Consider the following 14455-nt stretch of genomic DNA (forward strand, 5'->3'; position numbering starts at 1 on the left):
GACCCTTGGGGTCACTTCCTACTCTAAGATTCTGCATCTGATACCAGAATCCTCAGAGGAAGGCAGCCCTAAAGTTGCAGGACCATGGACAGCTCCAAGTAAACAGCTTGCACTCACAAAGGTCAAGAGTAGACTGAGTCTTTAAAAAAAAAAACAATGTGTTTGGTTCCTTGCCTTTTCCCAGCAGACATAGCATATGAGGTTGGGTGTTGCCACTGCAGCTTGCCAGGGCAAGGCAGGTTGGTGGTAAAGGCAGCCAGCTGCAACTTCGGATATTGGAATGTAGCTTTTGAGGTTTCTGCCCAAATCAGCCACTTCTGCACCATTCCCTGTGTACAGCATGTCTTTGTAGGAACTATGGTGCAAATCACTTCATGCTCCCGAAGTGGATCCTTTGAATCAATGTGTCAGATGGAGAAATGGTTGTGTGAACTGCTTTCCCCCCGGAATGCTGGTGTCACATCATGGGCATATTTTTCTCACTCTGATACAGTCTGCCAACTTAACAACACATTTCTCTGCAAGTTCTGGCTTTTTAGCAAAGACCAGTCATTACAACGTGTACTAGAGCAGTACTCCAATTTGGCCAAGTACACCAACAGAACAGACTGACAGAAATGTGGTGTCAAGATAGGCATATAGGAAATAAATGCAGTGTGTCCATCCTGGCTTTGGGACAAATGTGACAATATAGCTCCAGCAGTTAATGTGATTGAACACATTTTTAGTCTTGGGAGGTGGTGGTGGTTGGTTTCAACAACTCCAGCAATGCAGAAACCTCTTTGTAAATCAAACTCAGGATTTCCCTCCATGATGTTTGGAAAGGATATCATCACCTTAAGAAACAGAGGCTAGATCCAGACACATCAAAAAAGCGATTCAGTTAAACATGTTGTAGACTTCTTAAAGGGAAATCCCGTTGGCGAAAGATGGGAATCCACAGTGCCATCTGGTATCACAGTGTTATAACACATATAAAGTGTTTTTGGGTTTTTTCTTTATCAATGTGGCTGTGGCATAGAATCAGTTTGTAATGAGCCCTGCAAGAGAGCAAAATGCAGCAGACCAGGAGACAGTGCAAACATTCTTGAAATGCACACTATTTGGAACAGAGGTGGATGGTGCCCCTTGGGACTAGTAGGGCAGAAGGCAAGGGGACTAACAGTGATAGTCAGAGTCACCCCCCTGGTTGGTTTAAGGAGGGAGACTGGCTGGCTGAGGGCAGACTGAGCTTGCTGGGCCAGTGCCTCATTTACACTAATGGACCAGTCCACACTGGCTGGGGGAGGGGGCGGAGGCAAGGTACATGTGTAAAGTTATGTATGTTGTGGAAATAAGTGGATAGGACAAAGTTTTTTCTACTCACCTTCCACACTGTGAAACAATGGAATTTGCTCCCATAATGGCCAGCAGCCAGGGCAGCTTTAGTGGGGAGAGGTAGACATTTTCATGGAGGAAAGGCTGTGGGTTGCTACTAGCCATGATGGCAAGGTCCTTCTACCATTATTGTACTGAAAAGATTTCTAAAAACCATATTGATTAAGGGGTTGGAGCACCTTCCTTATGCACAACAACAATTATAACATCTGGAGCTCTTTCATTTAGAAAATGTGTAAGTAATAGTGTGGTGGGGGGGCAAGACATAATAGAGGAGTAAAAAAAGTAACCATGATGGGAGAAAGTGTATAGAGGGGTGTTTTCCCCACCCCCTCATAACACTAGATCTCTGTGGCATCCAATGAAGCAGAGTTTCAGAAGATTCAGCAGGCTGCCTCATAATACGATCGAAAGTCTGGCAGTGCAAAGCCACCTCTGCCTTTAGTATCTATCAAAATTTTATACTTGATTCTTCACTCCCCCTCCCCCCAGACAAATCTTGAAATATCTCTTTGCCATTCCCTAAAGCAGCTAGTGCTATTTGTTACTGGTATTGTTTGGAATAAGAACAAAGGTAAGATATTCATCTTTAAGGCTGAGATCCTTCCTAAAAATGATAGTTTCACCTTCCCCCATATTTCCAAATCTTTTTAAATGAGTTTCAGAAGATTCAGGGCAGACCAAAGGAAATACTTCATGCAGTACATAGTTAAAGTATGAAATTCCCTCCTGCAAGATGCAGCTAGACACTTTGGACACATGGAGACACATGGAGAATTAGGCTATACATGGCTTGGAGAATTAGGCTATAAATGGCTAAGGGGAAAAAAGTTAAGGACCCCTGGATGGTTAAGTCCAGTCAAAGGTGACTATGGGGTTGCGGCACTCATCTCACTTTCAGGCTGAGGTAGCTGGTGATTGTCCACAGACAGCTTTCTAGGTCATGTGGCCAGCATAACTAAACCGCTTCTGGAGCAACAGAACACCATGACGGAAACCAGAGTGCACGGAAACGCCGTTTACCAGTACCTATTTATCTACTTGCACTGGTATGCTTTTGAACTGCTAGGTTGGCAGGAGGTGGGACAGAGTAACAGGAGCTCACCCTGTCCCGGACTTGCCAGTCAGAAGGTCGGTGGTTCGAATCCCCACGATGGGGTGAGCTCCCGTTGCTTGGTCCCTGTGCCTGCCAACCTAGCAGTTCAAAAGCACGTAAAAGTGCAAGTAGATAAATAGGTACCGCTCCAGCGGGAAGGTAAATGGCATTTCCGTATGCTGCTCTGGTTCGCCAGAAGCGGCTTAGTCATGCTGGCCACATGACCCAGAAGCTGTATGCCAGCTCCCTCGGCCAATAAAACGAGATGAGCGCCGCAACCCCAGAGTCAGCCATGACTGGACCTAATGGTCAGGGGTCCTCTTTACCTTTTACCTTTAAGCCTCATGGTGCTGTGGGTCTATGTATCTGGTTGTTATCCAGGTGGCTTGGGTTTTGAGCCACCCAGGGACAGCTGTGGGCAAGATTCTTACATAGCAGGCAGTTGGACAAGATGACCCTCAGTGTCCCTTCCAATTCTACAATACTATGAAATTTATGAAAAGTCCCTTTTTTGGACTTTTATTATATCCGTGCCCCCCACCCTGCTGAAACCCTGCTCCATAATTCATTGAGTTACCTTAAAAGAATTAAATACCCAACTGCTCAAGGCTCAGAATGTGTTTGTAGAAGTGATGCAAAGTAATAAATGACAACAAATTCTTAAATATTAATTTGGCCTCCAGCACTTAACAGAATGCTTTGCATGAATTAATCTGAGACAAAGCTTGCATCAGTTTCGGTAAGGAATTTGCTAGGAACTTCCAGCTACTACGAATCTTTCAAAAGATGCTAGTTTGAAGTTCTATAACAGCATACTTCAATTCAGTCATGACCCCCCGCTTGACACATTAAAAAAAAAAACTTCCAAAGAGAAATTTCATAATTTCCTGGGAAATCATGAAAGTTTAACAAATTACTACAGAGCTTATTCCTAATTTTTGTATATGGTAATTTAGAGAATAAATGAAGGATATAAGGCTGAACCTCTGTTTTTCCACACAGAAGCACTTTTAAAAGTTAGGTCACATCTGTACTATAAATTTAAACCATTAGTTTTGGCTCCTCCAAATGATCCTTGGAACTTTAAGGGCCTCTTCCAAGGGACCTCTTGAGGATATAGCTTTGGAGAGCAATAGGGGTCTCCTAAAGCTATGGTTTTCCCGGTAGTGATGTATGGAAGTGAGAGCTGGAACATTAAGAAGGCTGATCGCCGAAGAATTGATGCTTTTGAATTATGGTGCTGGAGGAGACTCTTGAGAGTCCCATGGACTGCAAGAAGATCAAACCTCTCCATTCTGAAGGAAATCAGCCCTGAGTGCTCACTGGAAGGACAGATCCTAAAGCTGAGGCTCCAATACTTTGGCCACCTCATGAGAAGAGAAGACTCGCCGGAAAAGACCCTGATATTGGGAAAGATGGAGGGCACAAGGAGAAGGGGATGACAGAGGACGAGATAGTTGGATAGTGTTCTCGAAGCTACCAGCATGAGTTTGACCAAACTGCGGGAGGCAGTGGAAGACTGGAGTGCCTGGCGTGCTCTGGTCCAGGGGGCCACAAAGAGTCGGACACGACTAAACAACAACAACTCTCAGCACCTTTATAATTCCCAGGATTATTTCGGGGAAGTCATCACTGTCAAAGTGGTATAATAGTACTTTAAAGAAATGATAGTGATATGGCCTTAGACTGTATTGTAGTAAGGAACAGCAAATTTTCTTTTCTTGAGGTGGTTGCCTATTTCTGCCTTATAGTATGATCCACCGCTGGCAAAGCATGAATCACCTTTACTCGTGTAACATATGAAAGGGAATAATCTCCCTCCTCAAATAGCTAGCCAGACAAGGAGGCAGGAGCAGAGCTGTGACGGATTATCCATGTTCACTGTCTCTTCCGCAGTTAGCAGCAAAGCAGCTTCAGCAGCTGCAATGCTAAGCCTCATTTTCTAACAGGAAAAAGTATCTGGATCTTTCCTCATCCTTCATTTTGGAGGGGTGGGGTTGGAATAAGTGTCTTTCACCCCTCCCTCAGTGGTGTTTTCCCATTGTTTGAGAACTAATGATTAAAAGGGTATAGAAATTCAGGAGTGGGACTTAAAATAAGGTTACCCGAGTGACTTGCAGCAATCAGTAATAGAAAAGTTCCTGCCCTCAAGTATACAGTCCAAAAAGCCAAGGCACAAGAGAAAAAGGGTTTCGAAGGCAGGAAGAACAGTGCAAACTCGGACACTGCTTCTCACTAGCTAAGTTATTGTAAGTGTTCTTTCCAATAGGATTTGGTGGAAACAAGGCCATTGCTGGCGCTCCGTCATGGGCCAATGGATTATTTACCCCCATGCCATGATGACCTTTCTGGGAGACAGGGGAACAGCTTTCCAGTGGCCCTTGGTCCCCTGGCTGAGACCAGAGCATGCTGTCCTTCAGCTCTGCAGTCCTAGGACAACTGTCCATTGGACTCTGCTAGTCTGCTAGGGGAGGGGAGGGGAAACTAAACTGCCTGTATAGGAATACAAGAATCTGCTTTATCAGTTCATCTAACTTTATCAGTTTGTCTAACTCTGTATTAGGACACGGGTGGTGCTGTGGGTTAAACCACAGAGCCTAGGACTTGCTGATCAGAAGGTCGGTGGTTCAAATCCCCGTGATGGGGTGAGCTCCCATTGCTCGGTCCCTGCTCCTGCCAACCTAGCAGTTCAAAAGCACATCAAAGTGCAAGTAGATAAATAGGTACCACTCTGGCGGGAAGGTAAACGGCATTTCTGTGCACTGCTCTGGTTCGCCGGAAGCTGTATGCCGGCTCCCCTTGGCCAATAAAGCGAGATGAGCCCCGCAATCCCAGAGTCGGTCATGACTGGACCTAATGGTCCCTTTACATTTACTAACTCTTTATTATCTACACTGACAAGCAGTGTTTCACCAGAGTTTCAATCAGGGGAGATTCCAAGCACTGCCTGCCTGAGAATGAACCTCGGACCTTTTGTGTGTAAATCAGATGTTATTCCACTGAGCTATGACACCCCTTTAAGAGAAGCTGCTGGTCCTCTGGCCAATGGATGGGGGCAGGAGAGTCTCCCCTTTGCAATAAAGCTGCTTTTTTCCCCTTGGAGGACGTGGGTGCAGCCTCCCAACCACCTATAGGTACTAGGTTATGACACAGTCCATAGTGGGCTGACCAGAAAATGTAGCTCACATGGCTAAAGTGTGATCCTAAGCATACTTACCTGGGTGTAAACACATTGAACACAGTGGGTCTTACTTTTTAGCAAACATGCCTAGGATTGCATTGTGTGTCAACTCTTTCAAACTGATGGAAAAGTTACATTTTTATTTGCAAAAAAGGTGTAATTTTATTACATTTTTGAAAATAAAGAAAAGAAAGATGGTTAATACCCAGTAACAGCAGTGTTTTCTCTTATGTAAACTTCTTTCAAAGCAGTTATTTCATTTATATAACCATGTATGTTCAAAAAGGAAAGTAAAAAAGGATATAACACATACACACACACCACTGGGGGACTGGTTTATTATTATTATTATTATTATTGTTAATAATAATAATAATAATAATAATAATAATAATAATAATAATAATGCAATTAGCCACTGTAAACTGTTCTATTTTTTATTTTCATTGAATCTTTACTTAAAACATTCATTTATTGTTTTTATTATTATTTTAAGTATCTGTTTGGTTTTGGAAAGATGTTGGCTGGCCCAGTTTCAGACTGAAAATAAGAGTGAATAATCAAATGCTACTTTATAATGCCCTAGGGACTAATCCTGCTCTAGTTAAAATAGAGCAAGAATCATATAGAATGGAGAATGGCTCCATCTTCTGACCAAAGAAAAGAGTATGAAGAGGAAAAATACAGGGAAATTTCAGCATGAGCAAAAATATAGTGGAACAGTTTTCATATTATCTCTCTGGAACAGTTAATCTGATTTGGAGATCCACCTTGACTGGGGAGGGTTAGCCTCCATTGCTTCATGCTATTGACAAAATGAGCCTATGTGTGCTTACTTGAAAGTAAATCTCAATAGTTCAATGGGGCTTAGTTGATTGAAGAATTGTATTTCTATGGTGTTTTCCATTCAAATGAATGCTAAAGCTGCTTACAAAGAATAAATAACAGTACCAGAACAGAACATCGCAAATACATCATAAATCATATAATATAATTAACAAATCATCAGTTAAACAATTACAATCTATAAAATACTATTTAAAAACCGACAACTAAAGATAAAACAAAAGTCACCATTACAGTAATAATAATAATAATAATAATAATAATAATAATAATAATAATAATAAATTTTATTTATATCCCGCCCTCCCCAGCCGAAGCCGGGCTCAGGGCGGCTAACAACAATAAAACAGTACAAAAGTACAGCAAAAACAACACTCTAAAATCATTCATTATAAAATTAATTAAATTCAAGCCACTGGCCACCATTGGGCCAGAGCTCCATGAAGATTGTCGAAGGAGGGAGTCAGGCTGTGCCCTGGCCAAAGGCCTGGTGGAACAGCTCTGTCTTGCAGACCCTGCAGAAAGATGTCAAGTCCCGCAGGGCCCTAGTCTCTTGTGACAGAGTGTTCCACCAGGTCGGAGCCACAGCCGAAAAAGCCCTGGCTCTAGTTGAGGCCAGCCTAACTTCTCTGTGGCCTGGGACCTTCAAGATGTTTTTATTTGAAGACCGTAAGTTTCTCTGTGGGGCATACCAGGAGAGGCGGTCCCATAGGTACGAGGGTCCTAGGCTGTATAGGGCTTTAAAGGTTAAAACCAGCACCTTAAACCTGATCCTGTACTCCACCGGGAGCCAGTGCAGCTGGTATAGCACCGGGTGAATGTGATCTTGCAGCGAGGACCCCGTAAGGAGTCTCGCTGCAGCATTCTGCACCCGCTGGAGTATTAAAAAATCAGTGTAATGCTGCTTGTAATGCTGTTTTACATCATTTCCCTTTTCTGATTATCAGTCTCTTGTAATGATTGCTGCCTAAGGGGTGGGGGTGGGGTGGGGGGTGGGAAACAGAGCCCCACTTTTTGGGAAGCTGCATTGTGTTGGGAAACTGGTAACTGTTCAGAACTGGGTAATCAAGAGCAAGGGCAGAAAGAAAACAAATCGAGATCTCCTGGTAGACATCTGGTTGATTTGCAGTCAATCATCAAGAGTTTCTGATTTCCCTGATTGATTGGCATCTTGTCCCTCTGAACCTCTGCATCCCCCGCCTGCAAATTAGGACAAGTAGTGAAGATTGCTGACACAGCTTAGGTTTAAGAGAGAGAAAATGCTTGCCTATTTTAATAAATGTTTTAACCTTCCACCTTCTTCTGGCCAATGGAACTCAATGGAAGGCAGATTATACAGCAAACATTTAGAATAAAAATTAAAAGACAGTAAAAACACAATACAGCGGGCAGGGGTGGGTAGAGCTTTGTATATCCAAGGATCACATTTCCCTTTGGGGACAGTATACCAGTAGTGGGTGGAGCTGGAGACAAAAGTAGTGCCTATGTGTACATAGGCACATACTCTCTTCTTTGTGCAGACACAAACATCCATTCATATTTCCTTCCATACATTTCATACTCTTCCCCATCTTTCTCCCACCTCCTCTCTTCCATCCCTAGCTGCCTCCCATCCTCACTGCACAGTTGAGCTTTTCACAAAGGCTTTTCAAAAGCCTAACTATTGCATTTGGGGAGGGGGGGGAATCTGTGTTATGGGGCAACATATAAATGACGTATTAGTCAATCAATGTTTATTGTGCTAGTCAAAGGCAATGACACAAGCAAAAGAACAAACAGTTTCAGACTCAAAATATAAATCAAGGCACTGGCTGAAACAAACAGAATCATCAGCTTCTGGTGAGACTATAACCAGGGGGTCTCCACTGCTATATACAAAATGTATTTCGGATTTAGACCTCTGAATACCCTTTACAGTTCACAGCTATTTTGTCCAAATCCTTCTACCTAATCTCCTTAGCCACCAACGCAAAAAGGGTCACTCTATGTGTCACTAATGTGTTGGAATCACTCAGTAACCACAGAACGCACTCAATTGTGGGATGATTGCTTCCTTGAACAAACAAAGGTTTAAAAAAGCTTGGGGGGCGTGTATAAGGGGCAGTATAACAAATAATGAATAATATCTTCCACCTCCAATTACCTGCATATACAAAATCTATCTGTGTATGGAATCTTTTTGTAACAACCAACCAGCACTGCCGAGGGCATTGCTTGAAAGCGCAACTCAATAAAGGGGGATATTAATGATACAGGCAGGGGTTTTGACAAGTAACTGGCTCTAAAATGCTCCATTTTCAGTATAGAGGAACATGGGGAACATTGAGATGATATAATTGCTTCTAAGTTCCCTGGTATGGAGGCTGAGACCCTACCTGCCTGCGGGCTTTCTCACCAGAGTGGTGCATGCTCTAGTTATCTCCCGCTTGGACTACTGCAATGCACTCTACGTGGGGCTACTTTTGAAGGTGACCAGGAAACTGCAGTTAATCCAGAAAGCAGCAGCTAAACTGGTGACTGGGAGTGGCTGCCGGGGCCATATAACACCAGTCCTGAGAGATCTGCATTGGCTCCCAGTACATTTCTGAGCACAATTCAAAGTGTTGGTGCTCACCTTTAAAGCCCTAAACGGCCTCGGCCCAGTATATCTGAAGGAGTGTCTCCACCCCCATCATTCAGTCCGGACACTGAGATCCAACGCCAAGGGCCTTCTGGCAGTTCCCTCATTGCAAGAAGTGAAGTTACTGGGAACCAGACAGAGGGCCTTCTCGTTAGTGGCGCCCGCCCTGTGGAACGACCTCCCATCAGATGTGAAAGAAATAAGCAGCTATCTTATCTTTAAAAGATATCTGAAGGCAGCCCTGTTTAGGGAAGTTTTTAATATTTAATACTGTATTGTTTTTAACACTAGATTCGGAGCTGCCCAGAGTGGCTGGGGAAACTCGGCCAGATGGGCGGGGTATAAATAATAAATTTATTATTATTATTATTATTATTATTATTATTATTATTATTATTCAGGAGTCTAACTAGTGACACCAATCCCTGCAGTCCTGCAGGCAACAGTAACCAAGACTGCTTTGAATGTTTAGTTTCCCCCAATGTATGTTTAAATTAATGAAATCATTTCATTAATTTAAGACTTCTTCCATAATCTGCTTTCTTGTTCTTGAGCAGTTTCTTATAATCTGCTCTAGCATTACTCCGTTTTTCCATTGATTTTGCTACAGATTTCTTCTAGAAAGCCTTGATAAACTTTGCCAGAACTTTCATAACATCTTTACATTGTGCATCAAAACAACTGTATTGAACCATCTGAGTATATTGTTTGAAGTTTTTGAATTTAATAACCTGGGTCTGCTGCAATTTGTGGGAAGGTGTCCACCAGAACTGACAATTCACTTTCAAAGCTCTTGCACAGAATCATCATGCGATCACTAGATAATATCTTTTGAGCGTTATTGCTTAAATTGAGTGACCATTTCAATCTTTTCACACCCAAAAGCTCTCCAGAAACACCTCTTGCCTGGGGAAGACATTTTATTAAGGGAGCTAATAAAGGGAAGTGATTACTTTTGTTTGTTGTTGATCACTTGTTTGTTTGTTCTTGCACTTCAAATATTTTCACATAAGAAAATAATGAGGGTGGTACTCTAATATAATCAGCAACACTTCCACTGTTTAGATAGCTAGAATAGATCAGTTGGTAGAGCATGAGTCTCTTAATCTCTGGATTATGGGTTCAGGCTTCACCTTTAGCAAAATATTCCTGCATTGCGGAGAGTTAGACTAGATGGCCTTGGGGTCCCTTCTAACTCTACAATTATATGATTCTAACTATATGAAGAATGGGACGCGGGTGGCACTGTGGGTTAAACCACAGAGCCTAGGGCTTGCCAATCAGAAGGGCATCGGTTCGAATCCCCGGGACCGGGTGAGCTCCCATTGCTCGGTCCCTGCTCCTGCCAACCTAGCAGTTCAAAAGCACGTCAAAGTACAAGTAGATAAATAGGTACCGCTCCGGCGGGAAGGTAAACAATGTTTCCGTGCACTGCTCTGGTTCGCCAGAAGCGGCTTAGTCATGCTGGCCACATGACCCGGAAGCTGCACGCCGGCTCCCTCAGCCAATAAAGCAAGATGAGCGCCACAACCCCAGTTGGTCACAACTGGACCTAATGGTCAGGGGTCCCTTTACCTTTACCTATATGAAAGAATGTAAACTGACGATCTGAGGGTTCCATGAAGAATGTTCAAATCATGAATAAAAACCCTATCCAGCAGTTTCATACCCTGCGGATTGTATTTCTTGTCCAGGAAGTAGTGTGGTAAAAGAAAAATGCCCCCCAGCTCTAAACATAAGGGGAGTACGGCTCCTTCTGAAGCCCCTCCTGCAAACAAAGTAAGGAAAGGCATCTAAAACCACGAGAACATAAACACAGCCCTTCTGGATCAGATCAAAGACCCACCAAGTCCAGTAGCCAACTAGATGCCTTTGAGAAGTCCATAAGCAGGACCTGTGAGCAACATCATTCTCCCTACTCGCTTTCCCCAGCAACTGGCATTCAGAGGCATATTTCCTCCAACAGTGGAGGCAGAGCACAGCCATTGACAACCTAATCCACCATTTGCCTAACCCCCTTATAAAGCAATCCAAGTTGGGGGTCATTGCTACATCTCATGGTATTGTCAGAGAACTTATTGAAATTATAGCATGAAAATTGAAACGTGTGTTGGAAGGGTTTAGCAAGCGAAGGTTGGAATGTGAAGGCTGTTTTTGCAAAAGAACCATGAGAGAAGAACAAAGCAGCACGTAAGCAAGAGGAAGGAGATAAGGATGAAGGCCATTGCTATTTCAGAAGGCGGTTGAGCTATGCTGTGTGACTTAGCTGGCCAGAACAGTTGTTGTGTAGGAATGCTTAAAGTTTAACTATTGCTATGCCTTTTACATGAGGTGGCACTTTCTGCTCTAGGTGGTTAAATGGTGTCCACTGCAATGCTAAATAAACACCTTGTTTTGCTAACCTCTGGAGTCTGGATTTTATTGGCCATTCCGGCCCGAACCTGCAAGGTACTGGCTACTGAAACCCAATATTTCCCCATTAGTAGAACATTCCATAGTTTAACTACATGCTGTGTGAAAAACTATTTATTTTTGTCTGTCCTGAACCTTCCAACAATCAGCTTCATTAGGTGACCCTAGACATGAAAACTAGTGATCTTTCTCTATTTAAAAACATTATGTGAGACTTATTGCATATTTAAAATGGTTCTACAGTGGTACCTCGCAAGACGAAATTAATTCGTTCTGCAAGTTTTTTCGTCTTGCGAGTTTTTCGTCTTGCGAAGCACGGATTCCAACCCAAAATCCAAAAAACCCAAAAAAAGTTTTAAAAGTTTAACTTACCAAATGGCTGCAAAAGAAGTTTTGGAAAAGCTTCAAAAATCACCAAAGTCTTCAAAAACCTCAAAAAAGGCTCAAAAAAGGAAACAAACTTGCAAGACGTTTTTGTCTTGCGAAGCAAGCCCATAGGGAAATTCATCTTGCGAAGCAACTCAAAAAACGAAAAAATCTTTCGTCTTGCGAGTTTTTCATCTTACGAGGCAGTCATCTTACGAGGTACCACTGTACACATCTGACTTTTTTAAAAAAAATGAAATTGCAGTATACAAGTAACTTTATAAAGAAAGAAGAGCCCTTGCAAAAGGGTCTGTTTTTCATCTTGCATACTGTCATTGGAAGCAGGTTGGAGGTGCTTAATAAACAAGGAGTGGCACATTTTCCTGGTTCTGGTGTGCTCTGATCTGCTTGCAGTTATGATTAAGATGATGAAGAAGATGCACCCTTTGGAAGACCAGGAAGAAGTGCCATTGGAAGGAATTGATTTTGCATGGCAAGCAAGATAGGGCCCATGAGCTATGGGTGCACCGTACACAATAGCTTTCATTTCTTTTCGTTAACACAGCTGTGAAAATTGGCTTGGAATCTCTTTTACCTCCAATCCTTTAATATCAAGATATGGCATGGTTAGAGTGTTGCTCTAGGACCCGAGAGGCCAAGGTTCAATTCCCCATTCGGCCATGAAGCTCACTGGGTAACCTAGGGCCAGTCACTGTGTTTTGAGGATAAAATGGTGAGTAGAACCACAGCGGGTGGCGCTGTGGGTTAAACCACAGAGCCTAGGGCTTGGCGATCAGAAGGTCTGCAGTTCGAATCCCCGCAACAGGGTGAGTTCTCGTTGCCAACCTAGCAGTTCGAAAGCACGCAGTGCAAGTAGATAAATAGGTACCACTCTGGCGGGAAGGTAAATGGCATTTTTGTGCGCTGCTCTGGTTCGCCAGAAGTGGCTTAGTCATGCTGGCCACATGACCCGGAACCTGTATGCCGGCTCCCTCGGCCAATAAAGTGAGATGAGCGCCGCAGCCCCAGAGTCGGCCACGACTGGACCTAACGGTCACGGGTCCCTTTACCTTTAGAACCATGTATGCCACTGTTCCTTGCAGGAAGGGGGGCATATAAATGTAATTTTAAAAATTGCTTTTTAAAGAAAAAAGCATGTCAATACCTGTGCAAAGTGAAAAGCTGCCTAGTATATATTTTTATAAGCAGAACCAATGTATGTTGTGAGTTGGTGGCAGAATAAGATCTGGAGGTTGTGATGTTACTTTTTTGAAAATCTTCATGGTTTTGAAATATTATTTTGACTTATTATTTGCCATGAAGCATAACTGTTACTGGCACTGCTCTTGAACAATAAACGAACCAAGGGCATTCTAGAGCATTCACTTGGGGCAATGGTTCACATTTTAGTTTTAAAATACCAATTGCTGCCAATGTATCTTTGCTTCCCCCTATCTGCTTATTCAGGTGTTGCTCTCCCCCTTCCCTCCATCCCCTTCTATGTATGTCAAAGGGACTATTAATAGGCTTCAGAACTGCCAGAACAAGGACATCCAAATTTGATTCTCATGGGAGAGGAAATAACTGCTCCAGCTTGATGCAGATGGTGAGGTTTATTCCAATGCCACACATTGGGTTTTTGCAAAGTGTTGCAAAAGTGACTTTAAACACACACAGAGAAAGAGAGCAGTGTTCTAGATCTAAACCAATGTGCACGTAATTCTGCAAGTCAAGGCTGGTCCAAGACATTTTTCTATCTGAAAGGACAAGACAACCCACCCCCCACTTCTATATAGGAATTCACAAGGCCAGTAATTGAATATTACTTCAAAACTGGCAATAATATGCTTTCCTCTGCCATATCCAAGAGCAGCAGACTAAGGTGTGCAGAACACGTTGTGTGACAAATAAATTATCTTCCAACCATGCACATCTGCAGGAACCCCCACACCCATCCCATGAACCATGGAACTTAAGAACATAAGAAGAGCCCTGCTGGAACAGGCCAGTGGCCCATCTAATCCAGCATCCTGATCTCACAGTGGTCAACCAGGTGTCCATGGGAAACCCACAAGCGGGACCTGAGGTCAAGTGATTCTGTGCATGGCATCCAAGACACGCATTCCATTCCCACGAGGACCTATGCTAGTGCAATGGAATCCCCCCCCCCATGTGTGCCCTGCACTCCCCCAAGATCTGTTCTGCAGGGAAGAGGGAACCCCCATAACAAATTTAGAGGAACATGGGTGAGGGAGGAGAGGGAGTTCTATTGTGCAAGGGGATGTCACTATGCTAACATAACTAGTTACCTAGAGCTGCACTCGATGCAACCACTACCTTCCTTCCTTCCTTCCTTCCTTCCTTCCTTCCTTCCTTCCTTCCTTCCTTCCTTCCTTCCTTCCCTTTTCAAGCAGGTTTCTAGCATTTGTAGAACCCAAGATACGAGACAAAATGTAGACAGTATTCTTCTCATTTTTTGTGAGGTTAGCCTGCTCCCCACTCAGTATTTTACTTTGTGTCCCCCCACTCCTTCCCGGGGGGGGGGGGGATCCTATGC

Source organism: Podarcis gaigeae (assembly GCF_964106915.1).
Source record: "Podarcis gaigeae genome assembly, chromosome: Z".
Taxonomy (NCBI): domain Eukaryota; kingdom Metazoa; phylum Chordata; class Lepidosauria; order Squamata; family Lacertidae; genus Podarcis; species Podarcis gaigeae.